Genomic DNA, 22,058 nt, shown 5'->3' on the forward strand with positions numbered 1-22,058 from the left:
TATAGACGCAGCCACATTCCAACACAGCCGCAGTCCACATTTGCGCGACATCATAAACCGCCAGTAGGTACTTGCAACTCTACGAGTGAATGATTTCATCGTGTTTGGAGACTTCGACTGATCAGATGTTTAAAACAACCTTCCACAGTCCTCATTTTTGAAAATTAGGGTCGCTTCACCATTTACCTCACATAGTTGCGGTAGAGTTTTTTTTTATCTTAAACATATTGTTACGATTTGTTAAATCGTCGCGTGGGAACTACTGGGTTTTGTAATCCTTATGCGCAGTTAATACTGGAAAGCTATTCAGGGAACGGTTTACAAATAACTTTAACTATTGGAGGCACTGGGACCACATAAAGCATGAATGCCTGAGTAAGAATTAAAACCCAGTACTACTGCGAAAACTATTTAGTAGTGATAGTACAAATGTACAAATATCTGTTATCTTACATGAATGTTTCTGTTCCATTTATACAAAAAAAATATACAGTGCAGCGTTAAAACATCATGCAAATTAGTCTTCATAATTATGATCACCCTACGTAACTTTCTACAGCTCTAAAAAAACGATTAATTAAGTGTTTGGTGGGGAAATTAATGGCAACAACAAATGCAAGACCGCTATAGGAATAATTTATAGGAATATCTCTCAATGAATTGCGATAAGAAAATGAAATATACTCGGAATGTGAAACCGAGCCTTAGTACCGATATATGACATCTGGATTTAAAAGATATTTGTAGGCGGTAACTATTTTCTTTTGTTTGATTTTCCAAATTCGACTTCGCTAGTGCATAGTATATAATTTAGCGAAATGCCTTAATTTCATAGTGAATAGCTGATACGAATAGTTTATCCTATGAAGTTATTATCGCTTAGTGCTGAATTCATTTTTGGGACATACTATACTAGACCACTCGTTATTGTCTTTGAAAATGTCTCAGTGTGTGGTCTCTAATTAACAAAAGAAAATTTTAATTACTAAACGTAAAAAAATAATTGGAACTGTTGAAACCAATATAGCGTCTATCGATTCCTATCTCTCCCCTTTAAAAGCGAATCCTATTTGGCCTTACGCGTTGCTATGTACGAAGAGCAGCCATAACGTACGTTGAATTTATCTTTTTTGTTGTAATAAATTTCCAAAGAGCAATCAATAAAACTGGGACCGTATTGGTTTTCCCCTCCTCCCTCAGTGCGATTCTGGAATGAAAGGTTCGTTGTATCTCTTTTCACGCGCGCGGCATGATTGGAGGATTTGCCCACCACTAAAACACAAAGTTTCTGAAGTCAAAATTAACGATAACGTGTGATAAACCTGCGCTTCATGCCCAATGTACATATACAGAGCTACGCAAAAGTGGATGGTTTAAAAACAAAACAAAAAAAAAAACACGTCTGTGTTTAGTTTTAACAGTACAGGCAAGCTATAAATAATTGACAATCTCTCAGAGATAATCATTTCTTTAATTTTCTAGTATATACTTCGAAGCTAGTTGTATTTTACGAATACCGTAACTACATTTTTTCAAAATAACTAGTTTAATGGGTAACAAATATTTTTTTTATATTTAATTTTTTTTACAAAATTTGGGTAATGTTTAGTAAAAACCATCAGAAACGTATATATGAATTGTGAACAATATATGCATATACATACACATATATATTTATATATAAATATGTCCAGCTTTTAGAAAATATTTTTTTTTCACTTTTATTCCTAACAAATGTGAACGGAACAAAATCAACGGGTTGGTATTAACGAAATATTTTCTAAGTTGTGCAAATGGTTGCAAATAAGAATAGTTGGTCACTTTTTAGTGGAAATATCTCGCACAAATTTATCAATCTATATTTATCAATAACGAACGGTGACAACTACATCTGTTCTATGGAAGATTTGGCAGCTTAACATTTGACAAATTTATCTAATTCGCACCCTTTCAGCCGGAATGTTGTATGAAAGATAAACGTGTGAAATAATTAAATAATTCTACACCTAACTGTCGCAACAGTTTTGTTAACTTGCACCACCAATTCGTCAACAGGAAATTGTGTGACATGTTAATATTTTGAAAATTCTGAGGTTTATAAAAGTTTACAAATTGTCATAATTGTCCCGACAATGATGCATAGATTTGTATGCAATATTCACACGCAGGCGTATATGTTCCGTAAACATTTTTCTAACTGACAGGTACGAAACACACAAATATGTTAAATTATAGGCTCTTGATTTCATGTATTTATAACTTTTCAAAGAACTGAAGCAAACATACAATCTACACTGTTATAAAATACAGTAAATTGTACGAAATTTTTAACGAAGAATTCACCTGAAATAAACCAATTGATCATAGTAGTTCTAGTAGTGTAGATATTCGTTGAAACTACGTTTAGATTTCAAATTCCTACTACCGTATTTCTGTTTCAAACAGGTTAAACATGTAGTTGGAAGGAACAAAAGTGTATTTGCAGTAATTTCAATTTTTTTTTAAATACTCTTTGAGAACTCCTACATTATTCTTGAAAGCTCTTTTTTTTAAAGTAGTTAAACTAAAAATTCGCAAATTTACGAAGATCTCTGGATGATTTGTAACCAATCTTCTTGGTAAATTTCAGGACAAAATTTTTAACAGTGTAAGCAAACACGTAGCATCAAACAGTAAATGCAAATACTCAACAACCAATATTGGCAAAGTCAGTGACTTTGCAGTGTGCATTGCGGTAATTAAAATGCAAACATAAACCAATTTCGGTGGGTTCCAGGAGGCCAACCACTAGCGAAAAAAAAAATTCCCTCGGTCTCGACTGTTTACGACGAGCATGTGGCGCGCCTGGCTGCAGTCTGCGTGATTCCGTCAGGAGCCCCTGTTTGTTTTAGTTCCAGAAAAATCAACCTGCACAACACAATATCAAACAGATATTGTGGAAGAAGGGGGAAGGTGTAATAGGGCAAAGGTGGAGCAACATCTCGTATTTTTAGCAACCACATTTCTCCATAAATCACTCAAGACGGTCTTACGGAGATATCTCTATTCCCTTTTTGCTAGGCCGTGCGTGGAAATTATTATTATAAAATATGTTTGCATTTTTAAAATTCAAATATATTTTTGGTTAGTTTTTATTTTAATTTTATATCATAAAACATGATTTTTTATAGTTAAAATCTATTAAGTACATTTTATATATTTTCTCCCCCTCTTTATTTAACCTGCCTGTAATAATGAACTCTTTGTTTAATTTATTTTTAATTCATAATTGTTTGCAATTCTTAAAATATTTATGCTTGATAATAATTTGTTTGTTTATTTTGGCTTTGTAAGTAGTTTTCATTTTCTTGGACACGTAATGTTTTTATTTAGGTTAGGTAATTAGTTTTTAGTTTTTTTACTATTTCTTTACGCGCACTTTGTAAAAATATGTGTTGTTAATTTCAGGAAATATCTGAAACGCACTGAAATTTTATTATGTTCGCAATTTAACTACCGCAATGCACAACTTACGTATGTACGAAATGTCATTTTTCTTGCCAATATCGGTTGTTCAGTATTTGCATTTACTGTTTGATGCTACGTGTTTGCCTGCACTGTTAAAAATTTTGTCTTGAAATTTACAAAGAAGATTGGTTACAATTAAGTCAGTCAAATAATTGAAAATGAACTGTACTAGGTACTTTTCCGAGCATTGTAGAAATACGAACAACGCGAAGTTTTCGCGCTAGTTACCAGCACTGGCGAACAGGAAAGCCGGGCAGGTTAATACTAGAAGCCTGTTAAGGCCCCCGCCTACCCGGGCACACACACGGTGCGCAGAGCTTCAGGAAAAACAACGCGATTTCAAAACTACTAAAGATATCCGAATGGGGTCTGTTTACGAAAACCATTTAAGTGTTCGCTGAGGGATGAAAAGTACTTTTGAATTCGGATTAAGTTTTTAAACTGTATTTTTAGAAGAGTTAAAATCGCTAAAACGCATGTTATCAGAGTAATTTTTAGGCGTAAAACCACCAGTACAGATTCTTGAAAGCACTTAAGGGACTTGCATTACACCATATTCATTTCTAGGCCACATAATGTAACGGTCGCCGCCCAAATTTCACAGTTATCCTGTGACGACGAGAAGACTGCGCGGCAGTTCAGAGCCTTGCGCTTAGAGGCTGTACCGCGCTGGAAATACCAGCGAGCGTCGCGCCTATCATCCCGCCACACTAACACACATACACCCCTGACGAGGCGGGCCCCTTAATTATTCGTCCAAAGTGCATCCGACCCCACACCTAGGCATTGACTGGCGCTTAGCCGATTCTTTCACTGTCCGCCTGGCGCCACTCAATCACCCAGATTACCTGTGATCTAGTTGACGACCTTTATAACATCCTCCAGCTATTACCGGAGCTGTGTTTTTTTAAGTGAATTAACTTGGGATAATTGTAAAAATTATATAATGAAGCGAGTATTGTTAAACAAAAATTTTAGCAACACATCAACAAGGGATCAGCGTTAAAAGTAATTAAAACAATTTTTTTTTAGCTATTCAGATAAAGTGAGAGGTTTTTATTTTGACTTCAATTATTAACAAAGTAAATATTGCGAATGTCAACTCCCTAACTTCTCACTTTAGTGTGCTTAAGAATATCAAGTTTTGAAATATCCTGTACAGCACAAAAGTTTCAGATGAATTCCCGCGATTTTATAGAAATTTTAAGAAAGCTAAATGTCACGTATTTGTAATGTAAATAAGGGCATTGTATTTAAAAATGGATGTAATCAGTGCCTTTTTTTAAAAAACGTACAGTGGGAATTATTACACCGTTGATGTGGTCGTTTACAATGAATTGTTTTTATTACTCATGTTAATATTCGGCAAAGCCCGCAATGTTTTACAAGTACTCTCTTCCATGATGTTACCTTCGTGAAATTTATTTTTTCCAAATAGGTTTGTGTTTGATCTTCCTTAGTTTGTTCAGTCCGAGCTAATTTTGTATGATTGGGGGCTCAAGGGAACAAGTTATTTCTCATTAAAGAGCTTTATTCTACACGAGGGAATGTTAATTTACGCTTCTCAAAGTTTAATTATTCTTTTAGAAGCTTAATTTTCGCTGAGTAGCACCTGGATTTCTTTTTAGTCAGGTGAAAATACGTTCCCTTATTTGACTTGACTCGAATGATTGTTGTTGAAGAGGGTTTTTTTTTTTGGTGGGGAAGGGGGGGGGGGGGGGGGGTAGCGGGATAAACAAAATGGCAGTGAGATGAGAAAGTCAGTTAACCGAACATGCCATGAAAATCCTAATTCTGGGCTTTCATGTTAATGAATAATTATCCCATCACACGAATAGGCGAGATAATTGGGCTCATTAGTATTTCGGTAATGCCCAATAGTTCGTAATTTACTGCGGTTATGGACGGTAATGTTACTCTCGTAATAATTACTTTAGGTTCGCATTTTCGTAATAGTGACGGCTACATTTTTTTTTCTTTCGTTTCGTGCTGAACGCAAAAAAAAAAAAAAAAAGACAGGAATTCGTGTAAACGGAATTATGGATTTAAAAAAAAGTAACAATTCTAGTGTACAAATGGGAATTCGAGAAAAAAAATGGAAGAGGATTAAAGATGGGGTCAATTACTGATCACCATCTTGGATTCTTAGGGAAAATTTCCACAAATCCACAAACCCACAAATACGACTCGAAAATAATAAAATATTCACATAATTTCGCTATTTAGAAGGAAAAACTCACTTTTGAGGGAAAATTTTCCGTTTTAATCCACAAAAATGTCGAAGGCTTGAAAAGTCCTAAAAGCGGCTTAAGACTCCTAAAAAAAGCTGCTCAGAATGGATCGTGTCTTTTTGATCCTCATGACGACTGAACATGATAAATCGAATGAAATTCGACAAAACGATAAAATTTTTACCTAAAAACAAACAAATATTAAAAATTCTTAAAAATTAAAAAAAAAACTATGTATATATATATCTTATATATAAAATTCTCGTGTCACAGTTTTCGTTGCCATACTCCTCCGAAACGGCTTGACCGATTTTGATGAAATTTTTTGTGCTTATCCGGTATCTATGAGAATCGGCCAACATCTATTTTTCATCCCCCTAAATGTTAGGGGTAGTCCACCCCTAATTTTTTTTTTATTTCCAGTTTTTGGTAGGAAATCACCATGGCAACGGCTGCTGCTTTGTTGATGCTTCATTCGTCTCTATGGCAACGGCTATTTCATTGTTAGTGCAGTCCTCATCACCGTTGAAATTTTGCGGGGAATTTAAATATATAAAAATTGCTCTTTTTTTTCCAAATATATATCCTACCGACTTGAAACTTGACAGTAATGTTCCTTATGTTACGCAGGATGACGTTTTCCGAAAATCAGCTCTCAAGGGTGGTTAAGTCCGTGCAACAGTGGTTACTTCGTCTCCATGGCAACGGGCATCGCTTTGATTTCTTTTTCAATTCGAGGCGCTGCAGTGGCGTACCCACAAGGAGGGGCATGTAAAATGAGCGGCGCAAGAGTGATCTGCCTGTAGACTGCCGTAGCGAAGTACGGGTACATCAGTTTTATGTTGCGTGCACGAGTCGGGAAACCATCGGTACATTATACAGCATTGTAATAAATTTTCACGGAATTTTTTATTATTTACCATTACTGTAAATGGGAGATGTGGCATAATTCTTTTTCCATTAGTATAGCCGTGCGAAGCCGGGTCGGGCAGCTAGTATATATATATATATATATAGTACGTTATGGAAATTGGAGGTAATGGGTTCGATCGTGACAGGAGAAATTTAATTCAATATCAATAAAAAATATAAAAAATTAGAAAAAAATTGATTAAAATATTTACATGAGAATCACGCTTACATCATACATTTTCGAAGTCCTCGTTTCGATTCTCGGCGAACGTACTTGTGAAAAATAAACAGCAACTTTCTCAAAAAATTTCCACTAAACAAACAGACTGACTGCCAAGGCATGTGTTGTTACTCTCAACCAATGGGAAGACACTGCACTCATCTTGGATTCCTCCATTTTGGATCCGCCATCTTGTTTACGTCTGCAAGAGTGGGCACCCGCCATCTTGGTTTATTTTTTTTTACTTGCTAGAAACCCAATACTATCAATCACCAGACAGTCAACTATCACCATTCCCACCATATTGCCAGGAATATTTGCGCCGTAATGAAAATCTGTAACTAACAACCAAAAAAATTCTGAAAAAAAATTCCAAAATATCATTAAACAATACTTAATAATATATCGAGCGACTCGTTCAATTCCCGTACTCCGTCAGATCACAGGCGCACAGAGATAATTAAATTGTCTCATGAAACAGCTGGACTGGGGACACACACACGAAATTACAGTCTCACTCATGTGTCCAATTCCTACCTCAAGCACAATAGCGACTTTTTTTCCCCCTTGCATCGTTTAACATATTGTTTGATTTGAAAATTTATTTGAAGTAAAAAAAAAAGTATTCACGTAAAACTTGTTAAAGAATCTCATTTCAAGCTCTTTGACCACAAAGTTTTGAAAAAATTCCTCCTCCAGGCAAGATCCAGAGGTTGGTCGAACAAGGCCTGTCTGTCGCTGCGGGCAGGGAGACATCTACCCCGCGATCCAGAATTGCAAGCTTGCAGAAACGTCTATTTTAATCCATTTAAACATTATTTTGTAAAAAGAGTCATTGAAATATATTTAGTTCTAATATTTCGTTATCATAGAGGCCTCTTTATGATGTGATTTTGATAATTTTATAGCCAAATATTTTAATGTTTGTTTAATTTTTAATTTAAAGCCAATATATAATGGAAAAAAATTGTTTGCAATTTTTTTAAAACTATACATTATATTGTTTAGTTCTGTAAAATCAGGTATCTTTAATAAAAGTATCTAGCCAACAAAACCAACAGTCATTGAGATTCTATTATCGTTTATATATTCTCATCATTCATGTAAGTACAATGAGACTTTTCTTTTCCTAAAGCCTTTCATATAAACTTACAACGATTGCTCACTTGAATTTTGTATTACGTTTAAAATTTTTTCAACATAAAGTTACTGTGTATTTTCTAATAACGGTAAAGAAAATGACGCATTTGTTGATAATTATGCTCACTTGTGTTACCTTCCATGGATCGAGATGAAGGTTAGTGAACATCTGGAGTAGTGTAGTAAAATATTTCCAGCACCTGGCTTCTGGGTGAAGATTGTGATTTTCGTCCGCCATTTTGGATTGTGACGTCATAGCGGCCATATTGGATGAACTTGCTCTTGACCAGGGCGGCCATATTGGAATCCATCGTTTTGAATTTTAACGTCACATCCACCATTTGATTTTTTTTGGAAATTACCGCCCAAATTTTGTTTTTCAACATTTTGAATTATGACGTAACTGTTGCAAATTTTGTTACTGTCACCATCTTAAAATCCGGAAGTATTATAGCAAAAATCGAGGAACATGATAATTATTAAAAAATTATATAAGAACATTTTAATTAGAAACTTTCCTCCACATTGTTTCCCGCAATTTTGAATTATGGCATCATTTTTCAAATTTAGTTCTGGCCGCCATTTTGAAAATCAGTAATTATTTGGCTGGAAAAAAAATATGGCAGTGTTCGTGTTGTGAGGTCAGTCTGCCAGTGGCTTCTGTGGGGGAAGGATTCCTCACCATTTTTATTTTGCATTCACCCGGTTAGAACTGAGGACTCAAAGCTCCATGACGTAAGTGTGTTTTTAAATTAAAATTTCATTCAAATGTTTTAAAAATATTTTTTATATTTTTTTTCTTTCAATTTTCTAGTTTAATAATTACTGACTTCCAAGTTGGCGGTCGTAACGAAAATTGCCACACGATGTTGTAATTCAAAATGGTGGAAAAATGGCGGAATGTTTTTTGATAAAATTTTAATACCTATATATATTTTTTATAAAATATAAATTTTTCCATAATATTTTGGATAATAATTACAGATATTCAAGATTGCATACGTAACGACAATTGCAACGGTTAAGTCATAATTCAAAATGTCGGAAAACAAATAGGCGGAAATTTCTAGAAAACAAAATGGTGGATGTGACGTTATTATTCAAAATGGCAGAATCCAAAATGGCAGCCGTTGTCAAGGTCAAGGTATCCAATATGGCGGACGACAATCACAATCCTGACTCAGAACCGAGAACTTGCGACTGAACAACAATTTGGAGACAGCTCTCGGAATAATTTAACAGGAAAAGCCCTCAATTAATAGTAATGACGAGAAATTGGAACCACTAACACGGCGCGTGCCTTTTAAAGGCTTCAGAACATGCCACGCAGCGCGAGAGCGGAGCTTTGTGATTCGCTGCGCGAAGCTAACGGATCAAATTCTAATCATGGCCTCTTCTTTGAGGACTCGCTGTCGGCTGCTGCCTCCGGAGCTTATTCCTTTTGTGCGTGACAACAGCTGTGATGAGTGCGAAGCCCCCCTCGGGGCTGTCACAGAGCGATTAACTCGGCGCGCGACGAAACTGCGCCGTCAGCTTCAAACGGCCCCCCGCTAATTGTCCGCTTGATGAAGTGAAGAACCAAAACAACATCCGTCCTCCCGTTCAACCACCCGAGACCCCGCCGTATCTGTGGCAGAAGTCTCTGCAGTGTCGTCCGCAGACATCGAAGTTCTTGAAGTGAATTGTACCACAGATGTGCCACCTACTTTCGCAGCACGTAGTATGCGAAATCACGTAATTATTTTTTATTACTGTCCAAGAACGTTATTTTTATTTTTAACGCGAAGAGCGTTATCACGTAAAAATTTCTAATTATGAGACCAAGTAACACACTATTAAGTAAAACTTGTTTTATGGATGTTATCTTTAAAAGATTTGTGCAATGGGAGTGCATGACTTGATGTAAGTTTTTGGACATACGCCATTGCTAAGAACTTTTTCTGTTGAAGAAAAACTAATAAATAAAATAAATAAATAAAAATAAAAATACTCAAAAAAAGATACAAAAAACACACAAAATTAAGCAAACAATTGCTGTTGTCAACAAGGATATGAACACCACAAAATATTCCGAAACAGGAATATGGTCAGCAAACAAAGAAAAAACAAAGAAAAATGTACTAAGAGAACGAAAAAATCCCCACAAATGATGACAACACAAAAATATTGAAACCCAAAATAATTCAGCACAACAGTTGAAGCGAGACAGAAAACATGACAAAACGAAAAAACAAACAAATACAATAGTTTTACCTAAACATATGGATATATAAAAATTGTATTACTCTGGGAAACATTATTTTATTTCTGAGACATACGACCACTAATATTTGAACTATATTTTCGCCGTCTATTGAACTACATATCTGTACACGTTGCTTTTCATTTTTGTTGCAAGGGTAATTTCTGAATTACGAAGACTTTGTAAATGACAACATAGGCTACATAAATCGTACAAACTATTTTTTTTTCCGAATGGGTTTTCGTTTTAGTATATAGCTTTCGTGAACATTACATGCATCTTGCTAAAGCTTTGAAGTACGTTGATATATTTACATTAATGGTCTTAGGTCCATTAGTAAAATTCGATATTAAAAAGGTACGTTCTCCTAAATTAGGTTGCCTTTTTTAAATATGATGTTAATTAGGGAGGCAGATTTAAATGTCGCGGGTCATGCAAAGTTGTAACGGGGCTGGGAATGCGTTGATGGAACAAAATATCCTATATTTTACCATCAGTATTCAGATCGTGTGGATGCGAGGATCAATATCAATTTCCATTCTAGCCCGACGCAAACCTTTCCAATGAAAAGTTTTTTTTTGGCCAACGTTTGGATTTTAAGCGTGTTCCACATTACATTCAATATCCCAAAATTTCAAAGTATTTTCTGTATTGCAAAAGCAGAATACGTGAAATAGTTTATTTATAAAATGCCTCATGAGAAGAATCCTTGGAATACAAATTATCGAACGAAAATAAAAAACCCTTACTCAACCATGTGAGATGCATAATTTATGAATTGCAAAACTTTCAAGTTTCTGGTAGTTACTCTTCTGCTCGTTGGCACACAAGTCAATAATCAAAGACGAAAAAAGAAACAAAAACAAATTTACCAGAACGCGTGCTACTCTGTAAACATTTTTTTTTTGCACTTTTAACAAGGAAAATTCTTGGAAACCCAGTTGTCAACTATATCACTTGTAAAACTGCAAGCCAGCGCATTGTAAAATTGCCAATGGTACAAAGCTATGCCTTCCAATTCTGCAAATTATATCGTTGGCAACTGAGTTTCTAAGAACCATACTTGTGAAATTACAAACATTTTTGTAGAATTTGTTGGCATAAATTAATGCCACACTTCCTCACTCCTACATGAAAATAACTTGAGGATTTCCTTAAATATTTTGCATCTATAATTTCGTATTTTTCACTTATATAACCGTAGCTGATGGTTTATAAATCGTTATATGAATTATATGAATCGTTATATGAATTTGAAATAACCTTTCGTCATAAAACGTTTTGTTTTCAGGTTTTCATTAATTGATAAAAATTCCCCCCCCCCCCAAAACCCTGACAATCTCAGGTTTCTAGGCTTTTGAAAAACCCAAACTTATTGATTTAAGAAGCTTAAAAATAGTTTAACATCAATGGCCACATGCCAACCTTTAATTAAAAACTTTATATCCCACACGAAAACATGCTCTTTGCTAGAGTTGAAACATTAATTGGCCGACAAGTTTATCAAAACAATTAATTAAGCACATAAAATTGATAAGATATCATGGAAACCAGAGTTTTATTAGGAATTCGTTTAAAGTCACTAGCCAAAAGGCAAAGACCGTAAGAGAATAGAAAGGAAAAAAAAAATAATTATGAGCGATTCTTTTTGTACTCACCAGAGATGAATAACATCTAACCTCGGTAACTTGCAAATTCATGTTTTTTCATGTTGCAAATACTCTTAAAATACGAAACTCGGACACGAAATTTAACGCAGAATTCTTTATAATTCCGAGCGTGATAAATATTGGCAAACTGTTTTTCAACTACAATTTTGGATACGAATCACACGTAGTTTCCGCACCCGCCTCTAGAATTCGCTGCTGGAGCAGCTACGCCGACTATTGAATCATTTAATTAGCAGAACGAAATTTTAAACTCTATAATGGAACGGCTGCGATCAAGGCGAAAAAGACTATAAAAATATTAAACCCGGGCTTTGGAACTTATCTTTGACAAGGAATTTTATTAAAATACTGCATAATTCCTTACACAGGTAATGCTATAACTCTCCCTTTGTCTTTGTGAACTTTGGTTCGCGTCATGAGCCACAAATGGCAGCACCTGGTTGCACATTTCCGTTCCATGCAACTTCCGTTACATTTACGAAATTACTCCTACGAATGTCATATACAGTGAGCTAAGATGTTACACTCCGATAATATGCGTACATTCATGGCCGTACAGTTACTTTCTATCGTGTTCTAACTACGCCGATGTACATCGACCAACGGAGAGCGTAACTAATTGTTTGCGCAAAAGCAACTGTTTCTCACGGCATGCAGCAGTTTGCGCTGACGTCACGTGCCAGACCATCCATCATCACTCTAATTTGTACTGACAAAACAAGGAAATTTACGTCACTCTAACAATTAAACTTTCTTCAGGAATTTGAGACAACCAACGTCTTCTAAATTTGCTGTCAAACTGGCAGGGTGTACATTTATGTAGAGATTTATAAAGATGAATCGATGATTTTGGAGATTTTAATAGGTTACATAAGTAAAATAACTTTAAAGAAGTTTTTTTTTAAAATATGTTTTGACCTCATGTGAAAAGAAAGAAAAGCTATTCAAAATTTCTTAAGGCTTGATATATATATATTAATTTACTCGTATTTTCTATTATTTTAAGGGCTATTTATGCGAGCTTAGCACGTCACTTCCTTTCAATTTGTTTTTCTGCCACAAAAATGTTCAACGGATTTCCACCAAGTAGAATGGGTTGGAAAGAAACAAGTGAGTACTCGCCAGAGTTGTGTAAAATCTAATCTCCGTAACGAGCAAATTTCGTGTGTTCTTTTGTTGCAAATAAACTTATAATACGAAAATCGGAAACGAAATTTAACGTAGAATTCTTTAAAATAATGCCGAGCTTGATAAATATACGCAAACTGTGTTTTCAAATACATTTTTCGGACGCGAATCACACGCAGTTTCCTTCACCCACCGCTAGAATTCGCTGCCGGAGCAGCTACGTCGAACTATCGAAGAGCGAAATTTTAATTTATATAAAGAAAAAAGACTTGGAAAAAATCCTAAACTCTAGTTTTGAACCTGTTTTTTTTTACAAAGAATTTTATTAAAATAATACCCATCTTGTTAGAATTCATTAATTAGTTAATACTGCAATGTTTCCCTTTGTCTTTGTGAACTTTGATTCACGCCATCCGCCACAGACGGCAGCATCGTTGTTACACATTTCCGTTCCATTTATGAAATTAATCCTACCAAAATCCATATACCGAGAGCACATGAAAAGACGCGCTAATGATAATTATTACGACCACACATAAAAAAGTAGTACAATAAAAGTTGAAATCACCAACTTGAAATACGTTGATATAAAATACGTTTTTCAAGATAATACTGAGTACGTATTACGAAAATCGGAGATTAATTTTATATTTTAACTGGTGTTTTATTCAAACAAATAACTTTAACTATTGGAGGTACTGAGACAACACAAAGAATAAATACACGGGTAAGAATCCGAACACAGTTTTACTGCGAACACTATTTTGTGGCGATAGAGTTTATTTTCATGTAAATGTACAACTTAACAAAAAATTGTCATTTTAACGTGAATATTTATGTTATATTTAGGGGGGGGGGGAAATGGGTGCGTGTTAGAATTTATAATTACTTGGCGTAGTAAAAAACCAATCTTAAAATTGCACGCAAATAAGTAATAGAAATAAAAATATAAAAGGACTAGTGAAATTTTAAATACGGTTAGCAAATGTTAAATTCAATCAAATTAAATAATTTAAGTTAATATTCATCATTCAATATTAATAAATTAATTATTTAAGTTAGTATAAAAAATGAGAAAAGTTTTGAATTAATATTGAAAATAAATTTACATGCTAAATTTTTGTTCTAATTTATAAATATTTATTATTTATTAAACTATACTGTCATTATTTATATTGTAAATAAATTATACATACGGAAACAAAACCTCACAAAGACTCATCAAAACGGCCAGGAGACAACAAAACCTTTTACATACACTCCCTTCCAGCGACAATGGGAGCTTATAAGCAACCTGACATCGTTATACATTCGGGAGCACAACCTCGTTTATAAAAATACACTTAAAAATGTTTATAAATACATTTCTATCACTAACATTTACAACAAATAAATATTTTCAACGATATGGACTAATATTCAATAGAAATAAAAAAAGTATACGATTTTAAAGCACACATAAAAATTTTTAATTTGTATGTATCCTTTGTTTCCCCTCATCCTGTAAACATTTTTTTTTCATGGTTCGTGCACATCGTAAAATTCACTCTCATCACTGTTTATTTTTTTCGTGACACGCCCAAAGAAGTAAAACTTGATTAAAGAAGGGGGGGGGGGGGGGTTTGTCTGTAAAGTCGGTTTACGGACGATAATTTTACGTGATGACGTCATAAGAAAAAATTGATGAAAAATTGCATACTTTTTAATTTTCAAACATTATTTACAGTTTTTTTTGCAAATTTAATTATAATAATTTGTTTAAATATAATCACAAACAATTAGTTAAAAAGCCCGCCTTAACCTGTTTGATATTACAGAAGATTTTCTCGCACGGTGGTTGGCCGGTTCTTGCACGCTCGGCTCAGGCGGAATGTGACTATTTTTCGTGCGTGCAGCCGGCGTTCATCGATTTATGAGACGTCACGTCAAAAAACTAACTAAAAAAAAATTGGTTGTCTGTAAAGTCGGTTTACGGACGATAGTTTAACGTGACAACGTCATGACAAAACATTGATGAAATTATTACAAACTTTTATGAATAAAATGGAATCATTTTCATTGAATTAATACTATTTTTTATGGATACAAAGAAGGAGTGAAATGAAATCTACAATTTAATTGATAAATTTACTTTTATTTTCACTCATTAATTCAAATATGTTTATTACTTTAACGAAGAGATTATTTTAACTATAACTTTATATACATGTTTGCTATTTAACTTCTTCCAATCTGTGTTATTCTGTTAAGGATAGGACGATGATAGGAAAAGTAGAAAACGAATGGGAGTGTTACAAGTTTAATGTGCCTCGAAAAAGTCAAATCGACGGTTGTTCCAATCGAGCGGAAGAGAAGATAGATGCGGCGCAAGCGTACAATGAGCGTAACGAACGGGGCACAACGTAACGGGACAATGCGCGTTACGGGACACTTTTTTCGTGCGTGCAGCCGGCGTTCATCGATTTATTAGACGTTGTCACGTCAAAAAAAAAAAACATTACAGCGCGCTGTGAAGAATGACTACATCCCGTGACTCCTGATTGGGCAGTTGGAGCCACGCCCCAATCCTAGCGAGGCCTGCCGGGGTCCTCGACGGCCGATAAACTGACGGGACATTGTGGAGGGGCGTGTCTTTTCGGAGCAGCGGGTCTCCCCGTGGACGGGAAATCCCCGCCAGATCAACCGCCTTAATCGGAACCCCTGCCAGGCGGGATCTGGGAGGCCTCCCGCACTCGTAAACAACTCTCCGAGTGCTTTTACCCAGGCGAAAAAAAACAAAAAAAAAAAACAACTACGAACTCCCAACAGAAGGCGTGACCGCCGCGCGCGGCGAAAGAGGGAAAACATTAACGGATTTAACGATAGGAAATCTGCACAGCCACAACGGGAAAAAAAAAACGAAGCTCGAATCACATGTGAAAGTATAAAAGCGTAAAACGTGAGTGTGAGTGCATGCGAGTTTATAATTACCCGACTGTGGAAGTGTGTGCGATTGTGATATAGTGCAAAGCAAGCATGCCATCGAATGCTGTTGCCGCCGTCTGTGTTTTTGGAAAGTAATTCCGTAGGTTTTTTTTTAAACAATAATAAAAATAAAGAGACTCAGGGACGTAGCGAGGGGATGTGGAATTTAAAAGAAGGAAAAAAAAAAGTTCGAAAACAGCATTAGTACACATTGGTTGCCGTTATTTTACGGGCCCATTTGGTTGTAGAAGGGACATACGGAGAGTGGAACGTAAATGTCTTGCGAGTCCAGATCAGTTTCCGTTTTAATTTTCCCGCGCTTTTGTAGAAGGGGCCTAACGGCCTACTCGATGAACACGACGACGCAATGATGCAACACACAGCCCACGCAAGAAAATCACGGTCGTTTATGAAAACATAGAATTCTCAAGGCGTCACCACCCCTCCAACTTGAATGAAATTTTAAAACAGTAGAAAACGAATTCCTTTCCCGGGGCTTCGTATGTTGATTTGTGTTTATCATGAAAAGTTATGTAACTGTCAATAATTTGATTTAAAAGTGTTATTTTCTTTCTCTGTGACATATAGATATGACAATAACGGCATCGTGGTTTTCTATGCAAATTAGAAGCCTGCGTCTGGAAACATTTTCGGAACTCTTCAAATACGAAAGGTCAGAAACGCAAGAAGTTGAAAGTTGGTGATGCTTGCGTTGGTTTTTTTTTTTTCGTGTTGCATATTTATATGGATATTTGAAAACTCGTAATTAAACTTTATGCGTCTTGCGTTTCCTTTGTGTAGCTTATAAACCCGGCCGTACACACTTTAATTTTTTTGTTTTGTAAATAAAACATAAATATTAATGTAAAATTACAGATTTTTGTAAATTTTCACATGTACAATAAAATAACTGTATCACTACAAAATAATGTTTGCAATAATACTGGGTTCGGATTCTCACCTGGACATTTATACTTTGTGTTGTCCCAGTACCTCCAGTAATTAAAAGTTATTTGTAAACAGTTCCCTGAATAGCTTTCAGGTATTAACTGCGCACATAAGCATAATAAAATAAAATAAAGTCAAATTTTTGAATATTCGGTTATCTTTTCATGTTTTAAATAAATTGTTCTTGAATGAAACATCAATTAAAATATAAATTTATGCACCAAATTTCGTAAGAAATACTCAGTATTATCTCTAAAAGCGGTTTTCATATACATATGCAAAAAATAATAATAGTAATTTGTTGTAAAAAGTTACAATATATTTCTTGTAGTATTGCAAACTATTGATAACAACTGGTTTCCACAGAAATATTTTTTAAAAGTAGAGAAGATTGTTTTCTTTGTATTCATGGCATTTTTAATGACACATTCACTACGTGACCTCGGGAATTGGGCTCGTGCTATCCCGGACTTGTTTGCTTGCTTGCTTGTTTGTTGATTTTCGCTGTCGGTCACCTGCAACGGTTTTTCCCCACCCAAAATTCTAACCTGAAGTTCAGTACTTATTTTTTTTAATTTATACGATATTTTACATGTTGATTTGGAGAAAACAACCATAAACTAAACTGTTTAGTAAATTTAAATGAAAATTTTAATTTATACGCACAATAACTCAAGTAGCCATATAAAACTAAACCACACAGGATATTTTCACGTAGTTGAAGATGTATTGTTCCTTTTTTTTTTCCTTCCCCACAGTTTTCTTGTAATATCTATGTTTTAAATAGTCTGTAAATTTACTTCATTTTAACTTGAACTGTTAACCTTAGAATAACATTTCTTAGACTTCGAAAAAATATGTGTACTTATAGACAATCGAAGGCAGGAGAAACTAAAATAAGGATGATGCGATTATTTTTTAACGGAGATCTCTGAAAAGTCCTTAATTCACCGTGTATCGAAGTTGAATGAATAAATCTTGGACGAGAGACTTCTCTTCAGCAAGTCTGTGCCGTCATCAGCAGTTTATTCTCGCTCGTAAACAGTAAATAGACTTGCAAAGAAGGCGACTTCCAAGCTAGCGGCATCGTAAATGTCCTAATTTAGAGGACAGCGTTTCTTTTTTTTTTTATTATCTGCCGTTAAGCTACCGGGAAAAGGTTAAGGGGTCTGAAACGGATATTAAAGAGACAGAGAAGTCATGTATAAAACATCGGCGTAACTTTAACGTCGCTTAATCTATTAACATACGCAGCTTGTTCGTTTGCGCCATTTTGAAAACTTTTAAATTAAAATTATGCGCACATTTCAACTTTATCTCCGATTGCTATAACTGTTCTGCACTTTCAAGATCACATGACACATTTTTCATAGTATAGATTATTTGTAATTTTATTTACAATTTAAAATAAAAGTTTGTTACATATTTAGACATAATTAACTGATTTTATAGTTTTAGTGTCATATAAATTGAATGAAACCTTTAAGACAAATATATAATGTTTATTTTAATATGGAAACAGAAAAAATATACAATTTTGTCATTCGAATAATTTCGTATGAATTCCTCTGAAAAGAATTTTCATTTTAGCCAGCCATGTTAAATATCAATCCGAAACATAAGGTTGTGTAATCTTTTTAGATTTCCTTTGATTGAAGGCATTCGAAATTTTAAAATATGAGTGACTTTAAAATCTAATTTAAAAAATGACTTTTTATTATTTCATTAAAATGACTTCACATTAAAAAAAAATCTGCTAGTGGAACGGGGTTTTATGTAAATGGTGACGTAGATGGTGTTTGCCTCGTTTACGAGGTCATACAGACGGGTGTAACACGTTAGAAGTAAGGGAACTTGAAGAAGGAATATACTTTGGCCTTTTGTTAGGAATAATTGCATTGAACGCTGTTATTTCCGGGAAAACCAAGGAAAACCAAAATCACGACGAATGAACTGGGATGTAAGTCAAACGTTTTACATATTTTTTTCATCTATGTCTCATTGGTCATATTCTTCACTAAACAACGAACCAAACAATGAATTTTTATTTAATTATAGGTTAGCATAAAATTTATCTGAATTAGTTTCTTTGGACATACCCAATTGCTGGTTGTCAAATAAAAACTTCAATAATGGACAGAAAAAATAAACAAACTGTGAAAACAGATATCATCCGATATATGTGCTACCTTTTGGTTAATCTCAAGTCAACATTTTTTTTTTTTGTGTTTAGGGAATTAAAATTCTTACAATCTACTAATTCTAAGGGGATTTTAATTTTTATTGTTGAACGAATTTTGATAGTTAAAGATTGTTTAGTTTTTATTTTCTCCAGGCCTCAGTTCTCCTAAATCTCTCTCTCTCTGTCTCTCTCAGTCCCCACAGGCGATAGTCCGTACAAGCCCTGACACCACGCAGCGCCGTCTTGCATTAGGGCGACATTTACGTTCAGCTCGTTCGATTCCTCAGAGTGCTTCATTTTCATGCGACCTTTTATCCCTGAGAATGCAATCATAAAACAACATCTCAAAATTTTTTACCTTAACGTATATTGTTTTCAACTGAGCGTCGTTACCAAACGAAAATGACATTTGAATATTTTGTAATCGTACGTCGTATTATTAAAGAGATAAGTGGACTCAAGAAGTAATGAAAAATCCCTGGGAAAATTAATTTAGGTGCACAGGAAACTGGTTTTATAGTGAAACTCCTCCTTCCTCTCCTCGAAAGAGAGAGAGAGAGAGAGAGAGTCGAAAGAGAGAGGGAGAGAGAGAGTCGAAAGAGAGAGAGAGAGAGAGAGAGAGAGAGAGAGAAAAAAAGTTTCTTTGCGATGGCCTGCATCTCAAGATGCGAAGTTGGAAGAACAGAAATCTGCAAATATTTATGCGTCGGCATTCCCGTAAACTTTCATTTTAGTTAATATGAGTTGCCAGAAGGATTTTCTTTTAAGTCTTAGGATTAATTCAGGAGAACAAATATAAATTATTTAAACATCTTTAATTTTGATTTGATGTCAATATTGAATATGTTTATATGCTCGAAAATTAAAACTTTAAAGTTGCTTTATGGTCGAATATATATATATACACACATACACACACCTACACACACCTACACATACCCACACACACCTATTAGTTTAAAATTTTCAACAAACAATTTTTTCTCAGCTGCCACGCGAATTTGCTAAGTCCAAATACACGGTTTCGGTAAACGAAGAGTGCTTTGTCAAGTAGCACAATATTCGTCTCGATTCATGTGGGTCAGGAGGCTCACTATTGACATAATTACCCGCGTTAACGAAAACCTACATAAACTTGTGTGTGCGTTCTCACATTTTCACAGTTCTATATACGTACGTGACAAATCAAACCATGATCTAGATGAATATTTTGGACATACGTAATTGCTAGTATGCACTGTATCTACGTCATAGAGAAAAAAATACGGACAAAGAAAAATGAATACACAAACACACAGAAATCAACCCAAAATAAGCCCCAAGTCAAACGTTAAATACATGTAGGCTATACCTATACAGAACAGAGAATTCCGTGGAAGTGATTTAGAACCATATTACAGCATAGACATACCCAGTGGTCTGAGAACGGAGAGACAGTTACAGCGAAAACAGTAAATACAGACGAATAAAAAAACCTTTGACAACACAGGGACAGACAGAGGAACCCAAAGGTGATGCTAACAGATAATCTGGACAACGCATCGACAATCAGCGACGCACATGCGAATACATCGATGAAATAAATAAGGTACTCTGACAAAACAACGACGACAGCAAAGATGAACACGGTTTGACTTCCTAAGACAAAATCTTTATTCATCTTTCTTTGTCCGTTCTTTGGTTTTTTTTATGACATGCAGTGTGATCCAGCAATGGCGAAATCAAAATAACGATTTAAAATAATCTTTCCCATTGCAAGACCCAATCAATGAATATCAAACACATATTTGTAACTTTTTTTTTCGGAAGACTGCAATTAATTTAAGACGTGTTTATATTTAATATGGCGTTCATAAAAAAACATGGAATGGTGTTTAGTTGCTATTTATCATACGAGAATTGTGGATGTATAAAAGTATCACTAACTAAATAAGTTTGGAACATAATTATTAACATTATTTGGTATTTATGAAATTAAACATTCCATAGGGAGTATAACGTAAAAAAAAATACTAAAAAAATACCATTAATTCATTGTGCATATAATTACCATTCGTAATTTCCTTTTGAGCGCATAGATTACCATGGTTAAATCAAGAACAATTACTTGCGGCGTTAGTGCACTTTTGTTCGACTAAACCAGCCTATCAGAAGACTAAACCAGGATTTAATGGCATGGATACATAATGAGACGGAACTACGAAGGATAATCCATAGTTGGATTTGGAATTGGTATATTTTGTAGTTAAAATAATCTAGTGACACAATTTTCAATACCTTAAAAAATTGTAAATTACGTTTCTAAACGCACAAAATTACGAATTCTTCATATCCTTTAAACCTTCAAGGCAATGTTGATTTGACTTTCGTATTTTTTTGTCATTACTTTAATTTAAGGGCTGTTTTTAAAATTTCAACCAGATACCTCCTTTGGATTTATTTTTCTGCCACAAATTCAAGAGAGGTTTGATGTTAAAAATTTTAGAAATAGCCTATCCCTTAAAAAAAGTATGAAAAGACGAATAAATAATAAATCAACATGGCGACGTACACAGAGCATTTAAGAATAATTTGATTTTTGTTCAACTGAATTTTTTTATACATATAAATCAGCGACTGATATCAAAGTAAATGAGATAAATCAGTCAGCCACAACACATTACTCGATATTATATTTCTTGCGATGACTTTAATGAAAATCGTAAGTGTTTTTTTTACCTATCTATATTTTTACCTGACACAGGTGTGACGTAAGTATATGAAACACGTGCGTATTCGAATGCAACGTTGTGTCAAAATTTCAAACCAATCGATGGAGAACTTTCTGTGTTTTAAGATTTAGAACGAACGAACATTGACATTTTTATTTGTATAGATTTAAAAGTAAATACGCATCATTGAAAATAACCGAGAA

The sequence above is a fragment of the Bacillus rossius genome, chromosome 7 (genome assembly GCF_032445375.1).
Source record: "Bacillus rossius redtenbacheri isolate Brsri chromosome 7, Brsri_v3, whole genome shotgun sequence".
Taxonomy (NCBI): Eukaryota; Metazoa; Arthropoda; class Insecta; order Phasmatodea; family Bacillidae; genus Bacillus; species Bacillus rossius.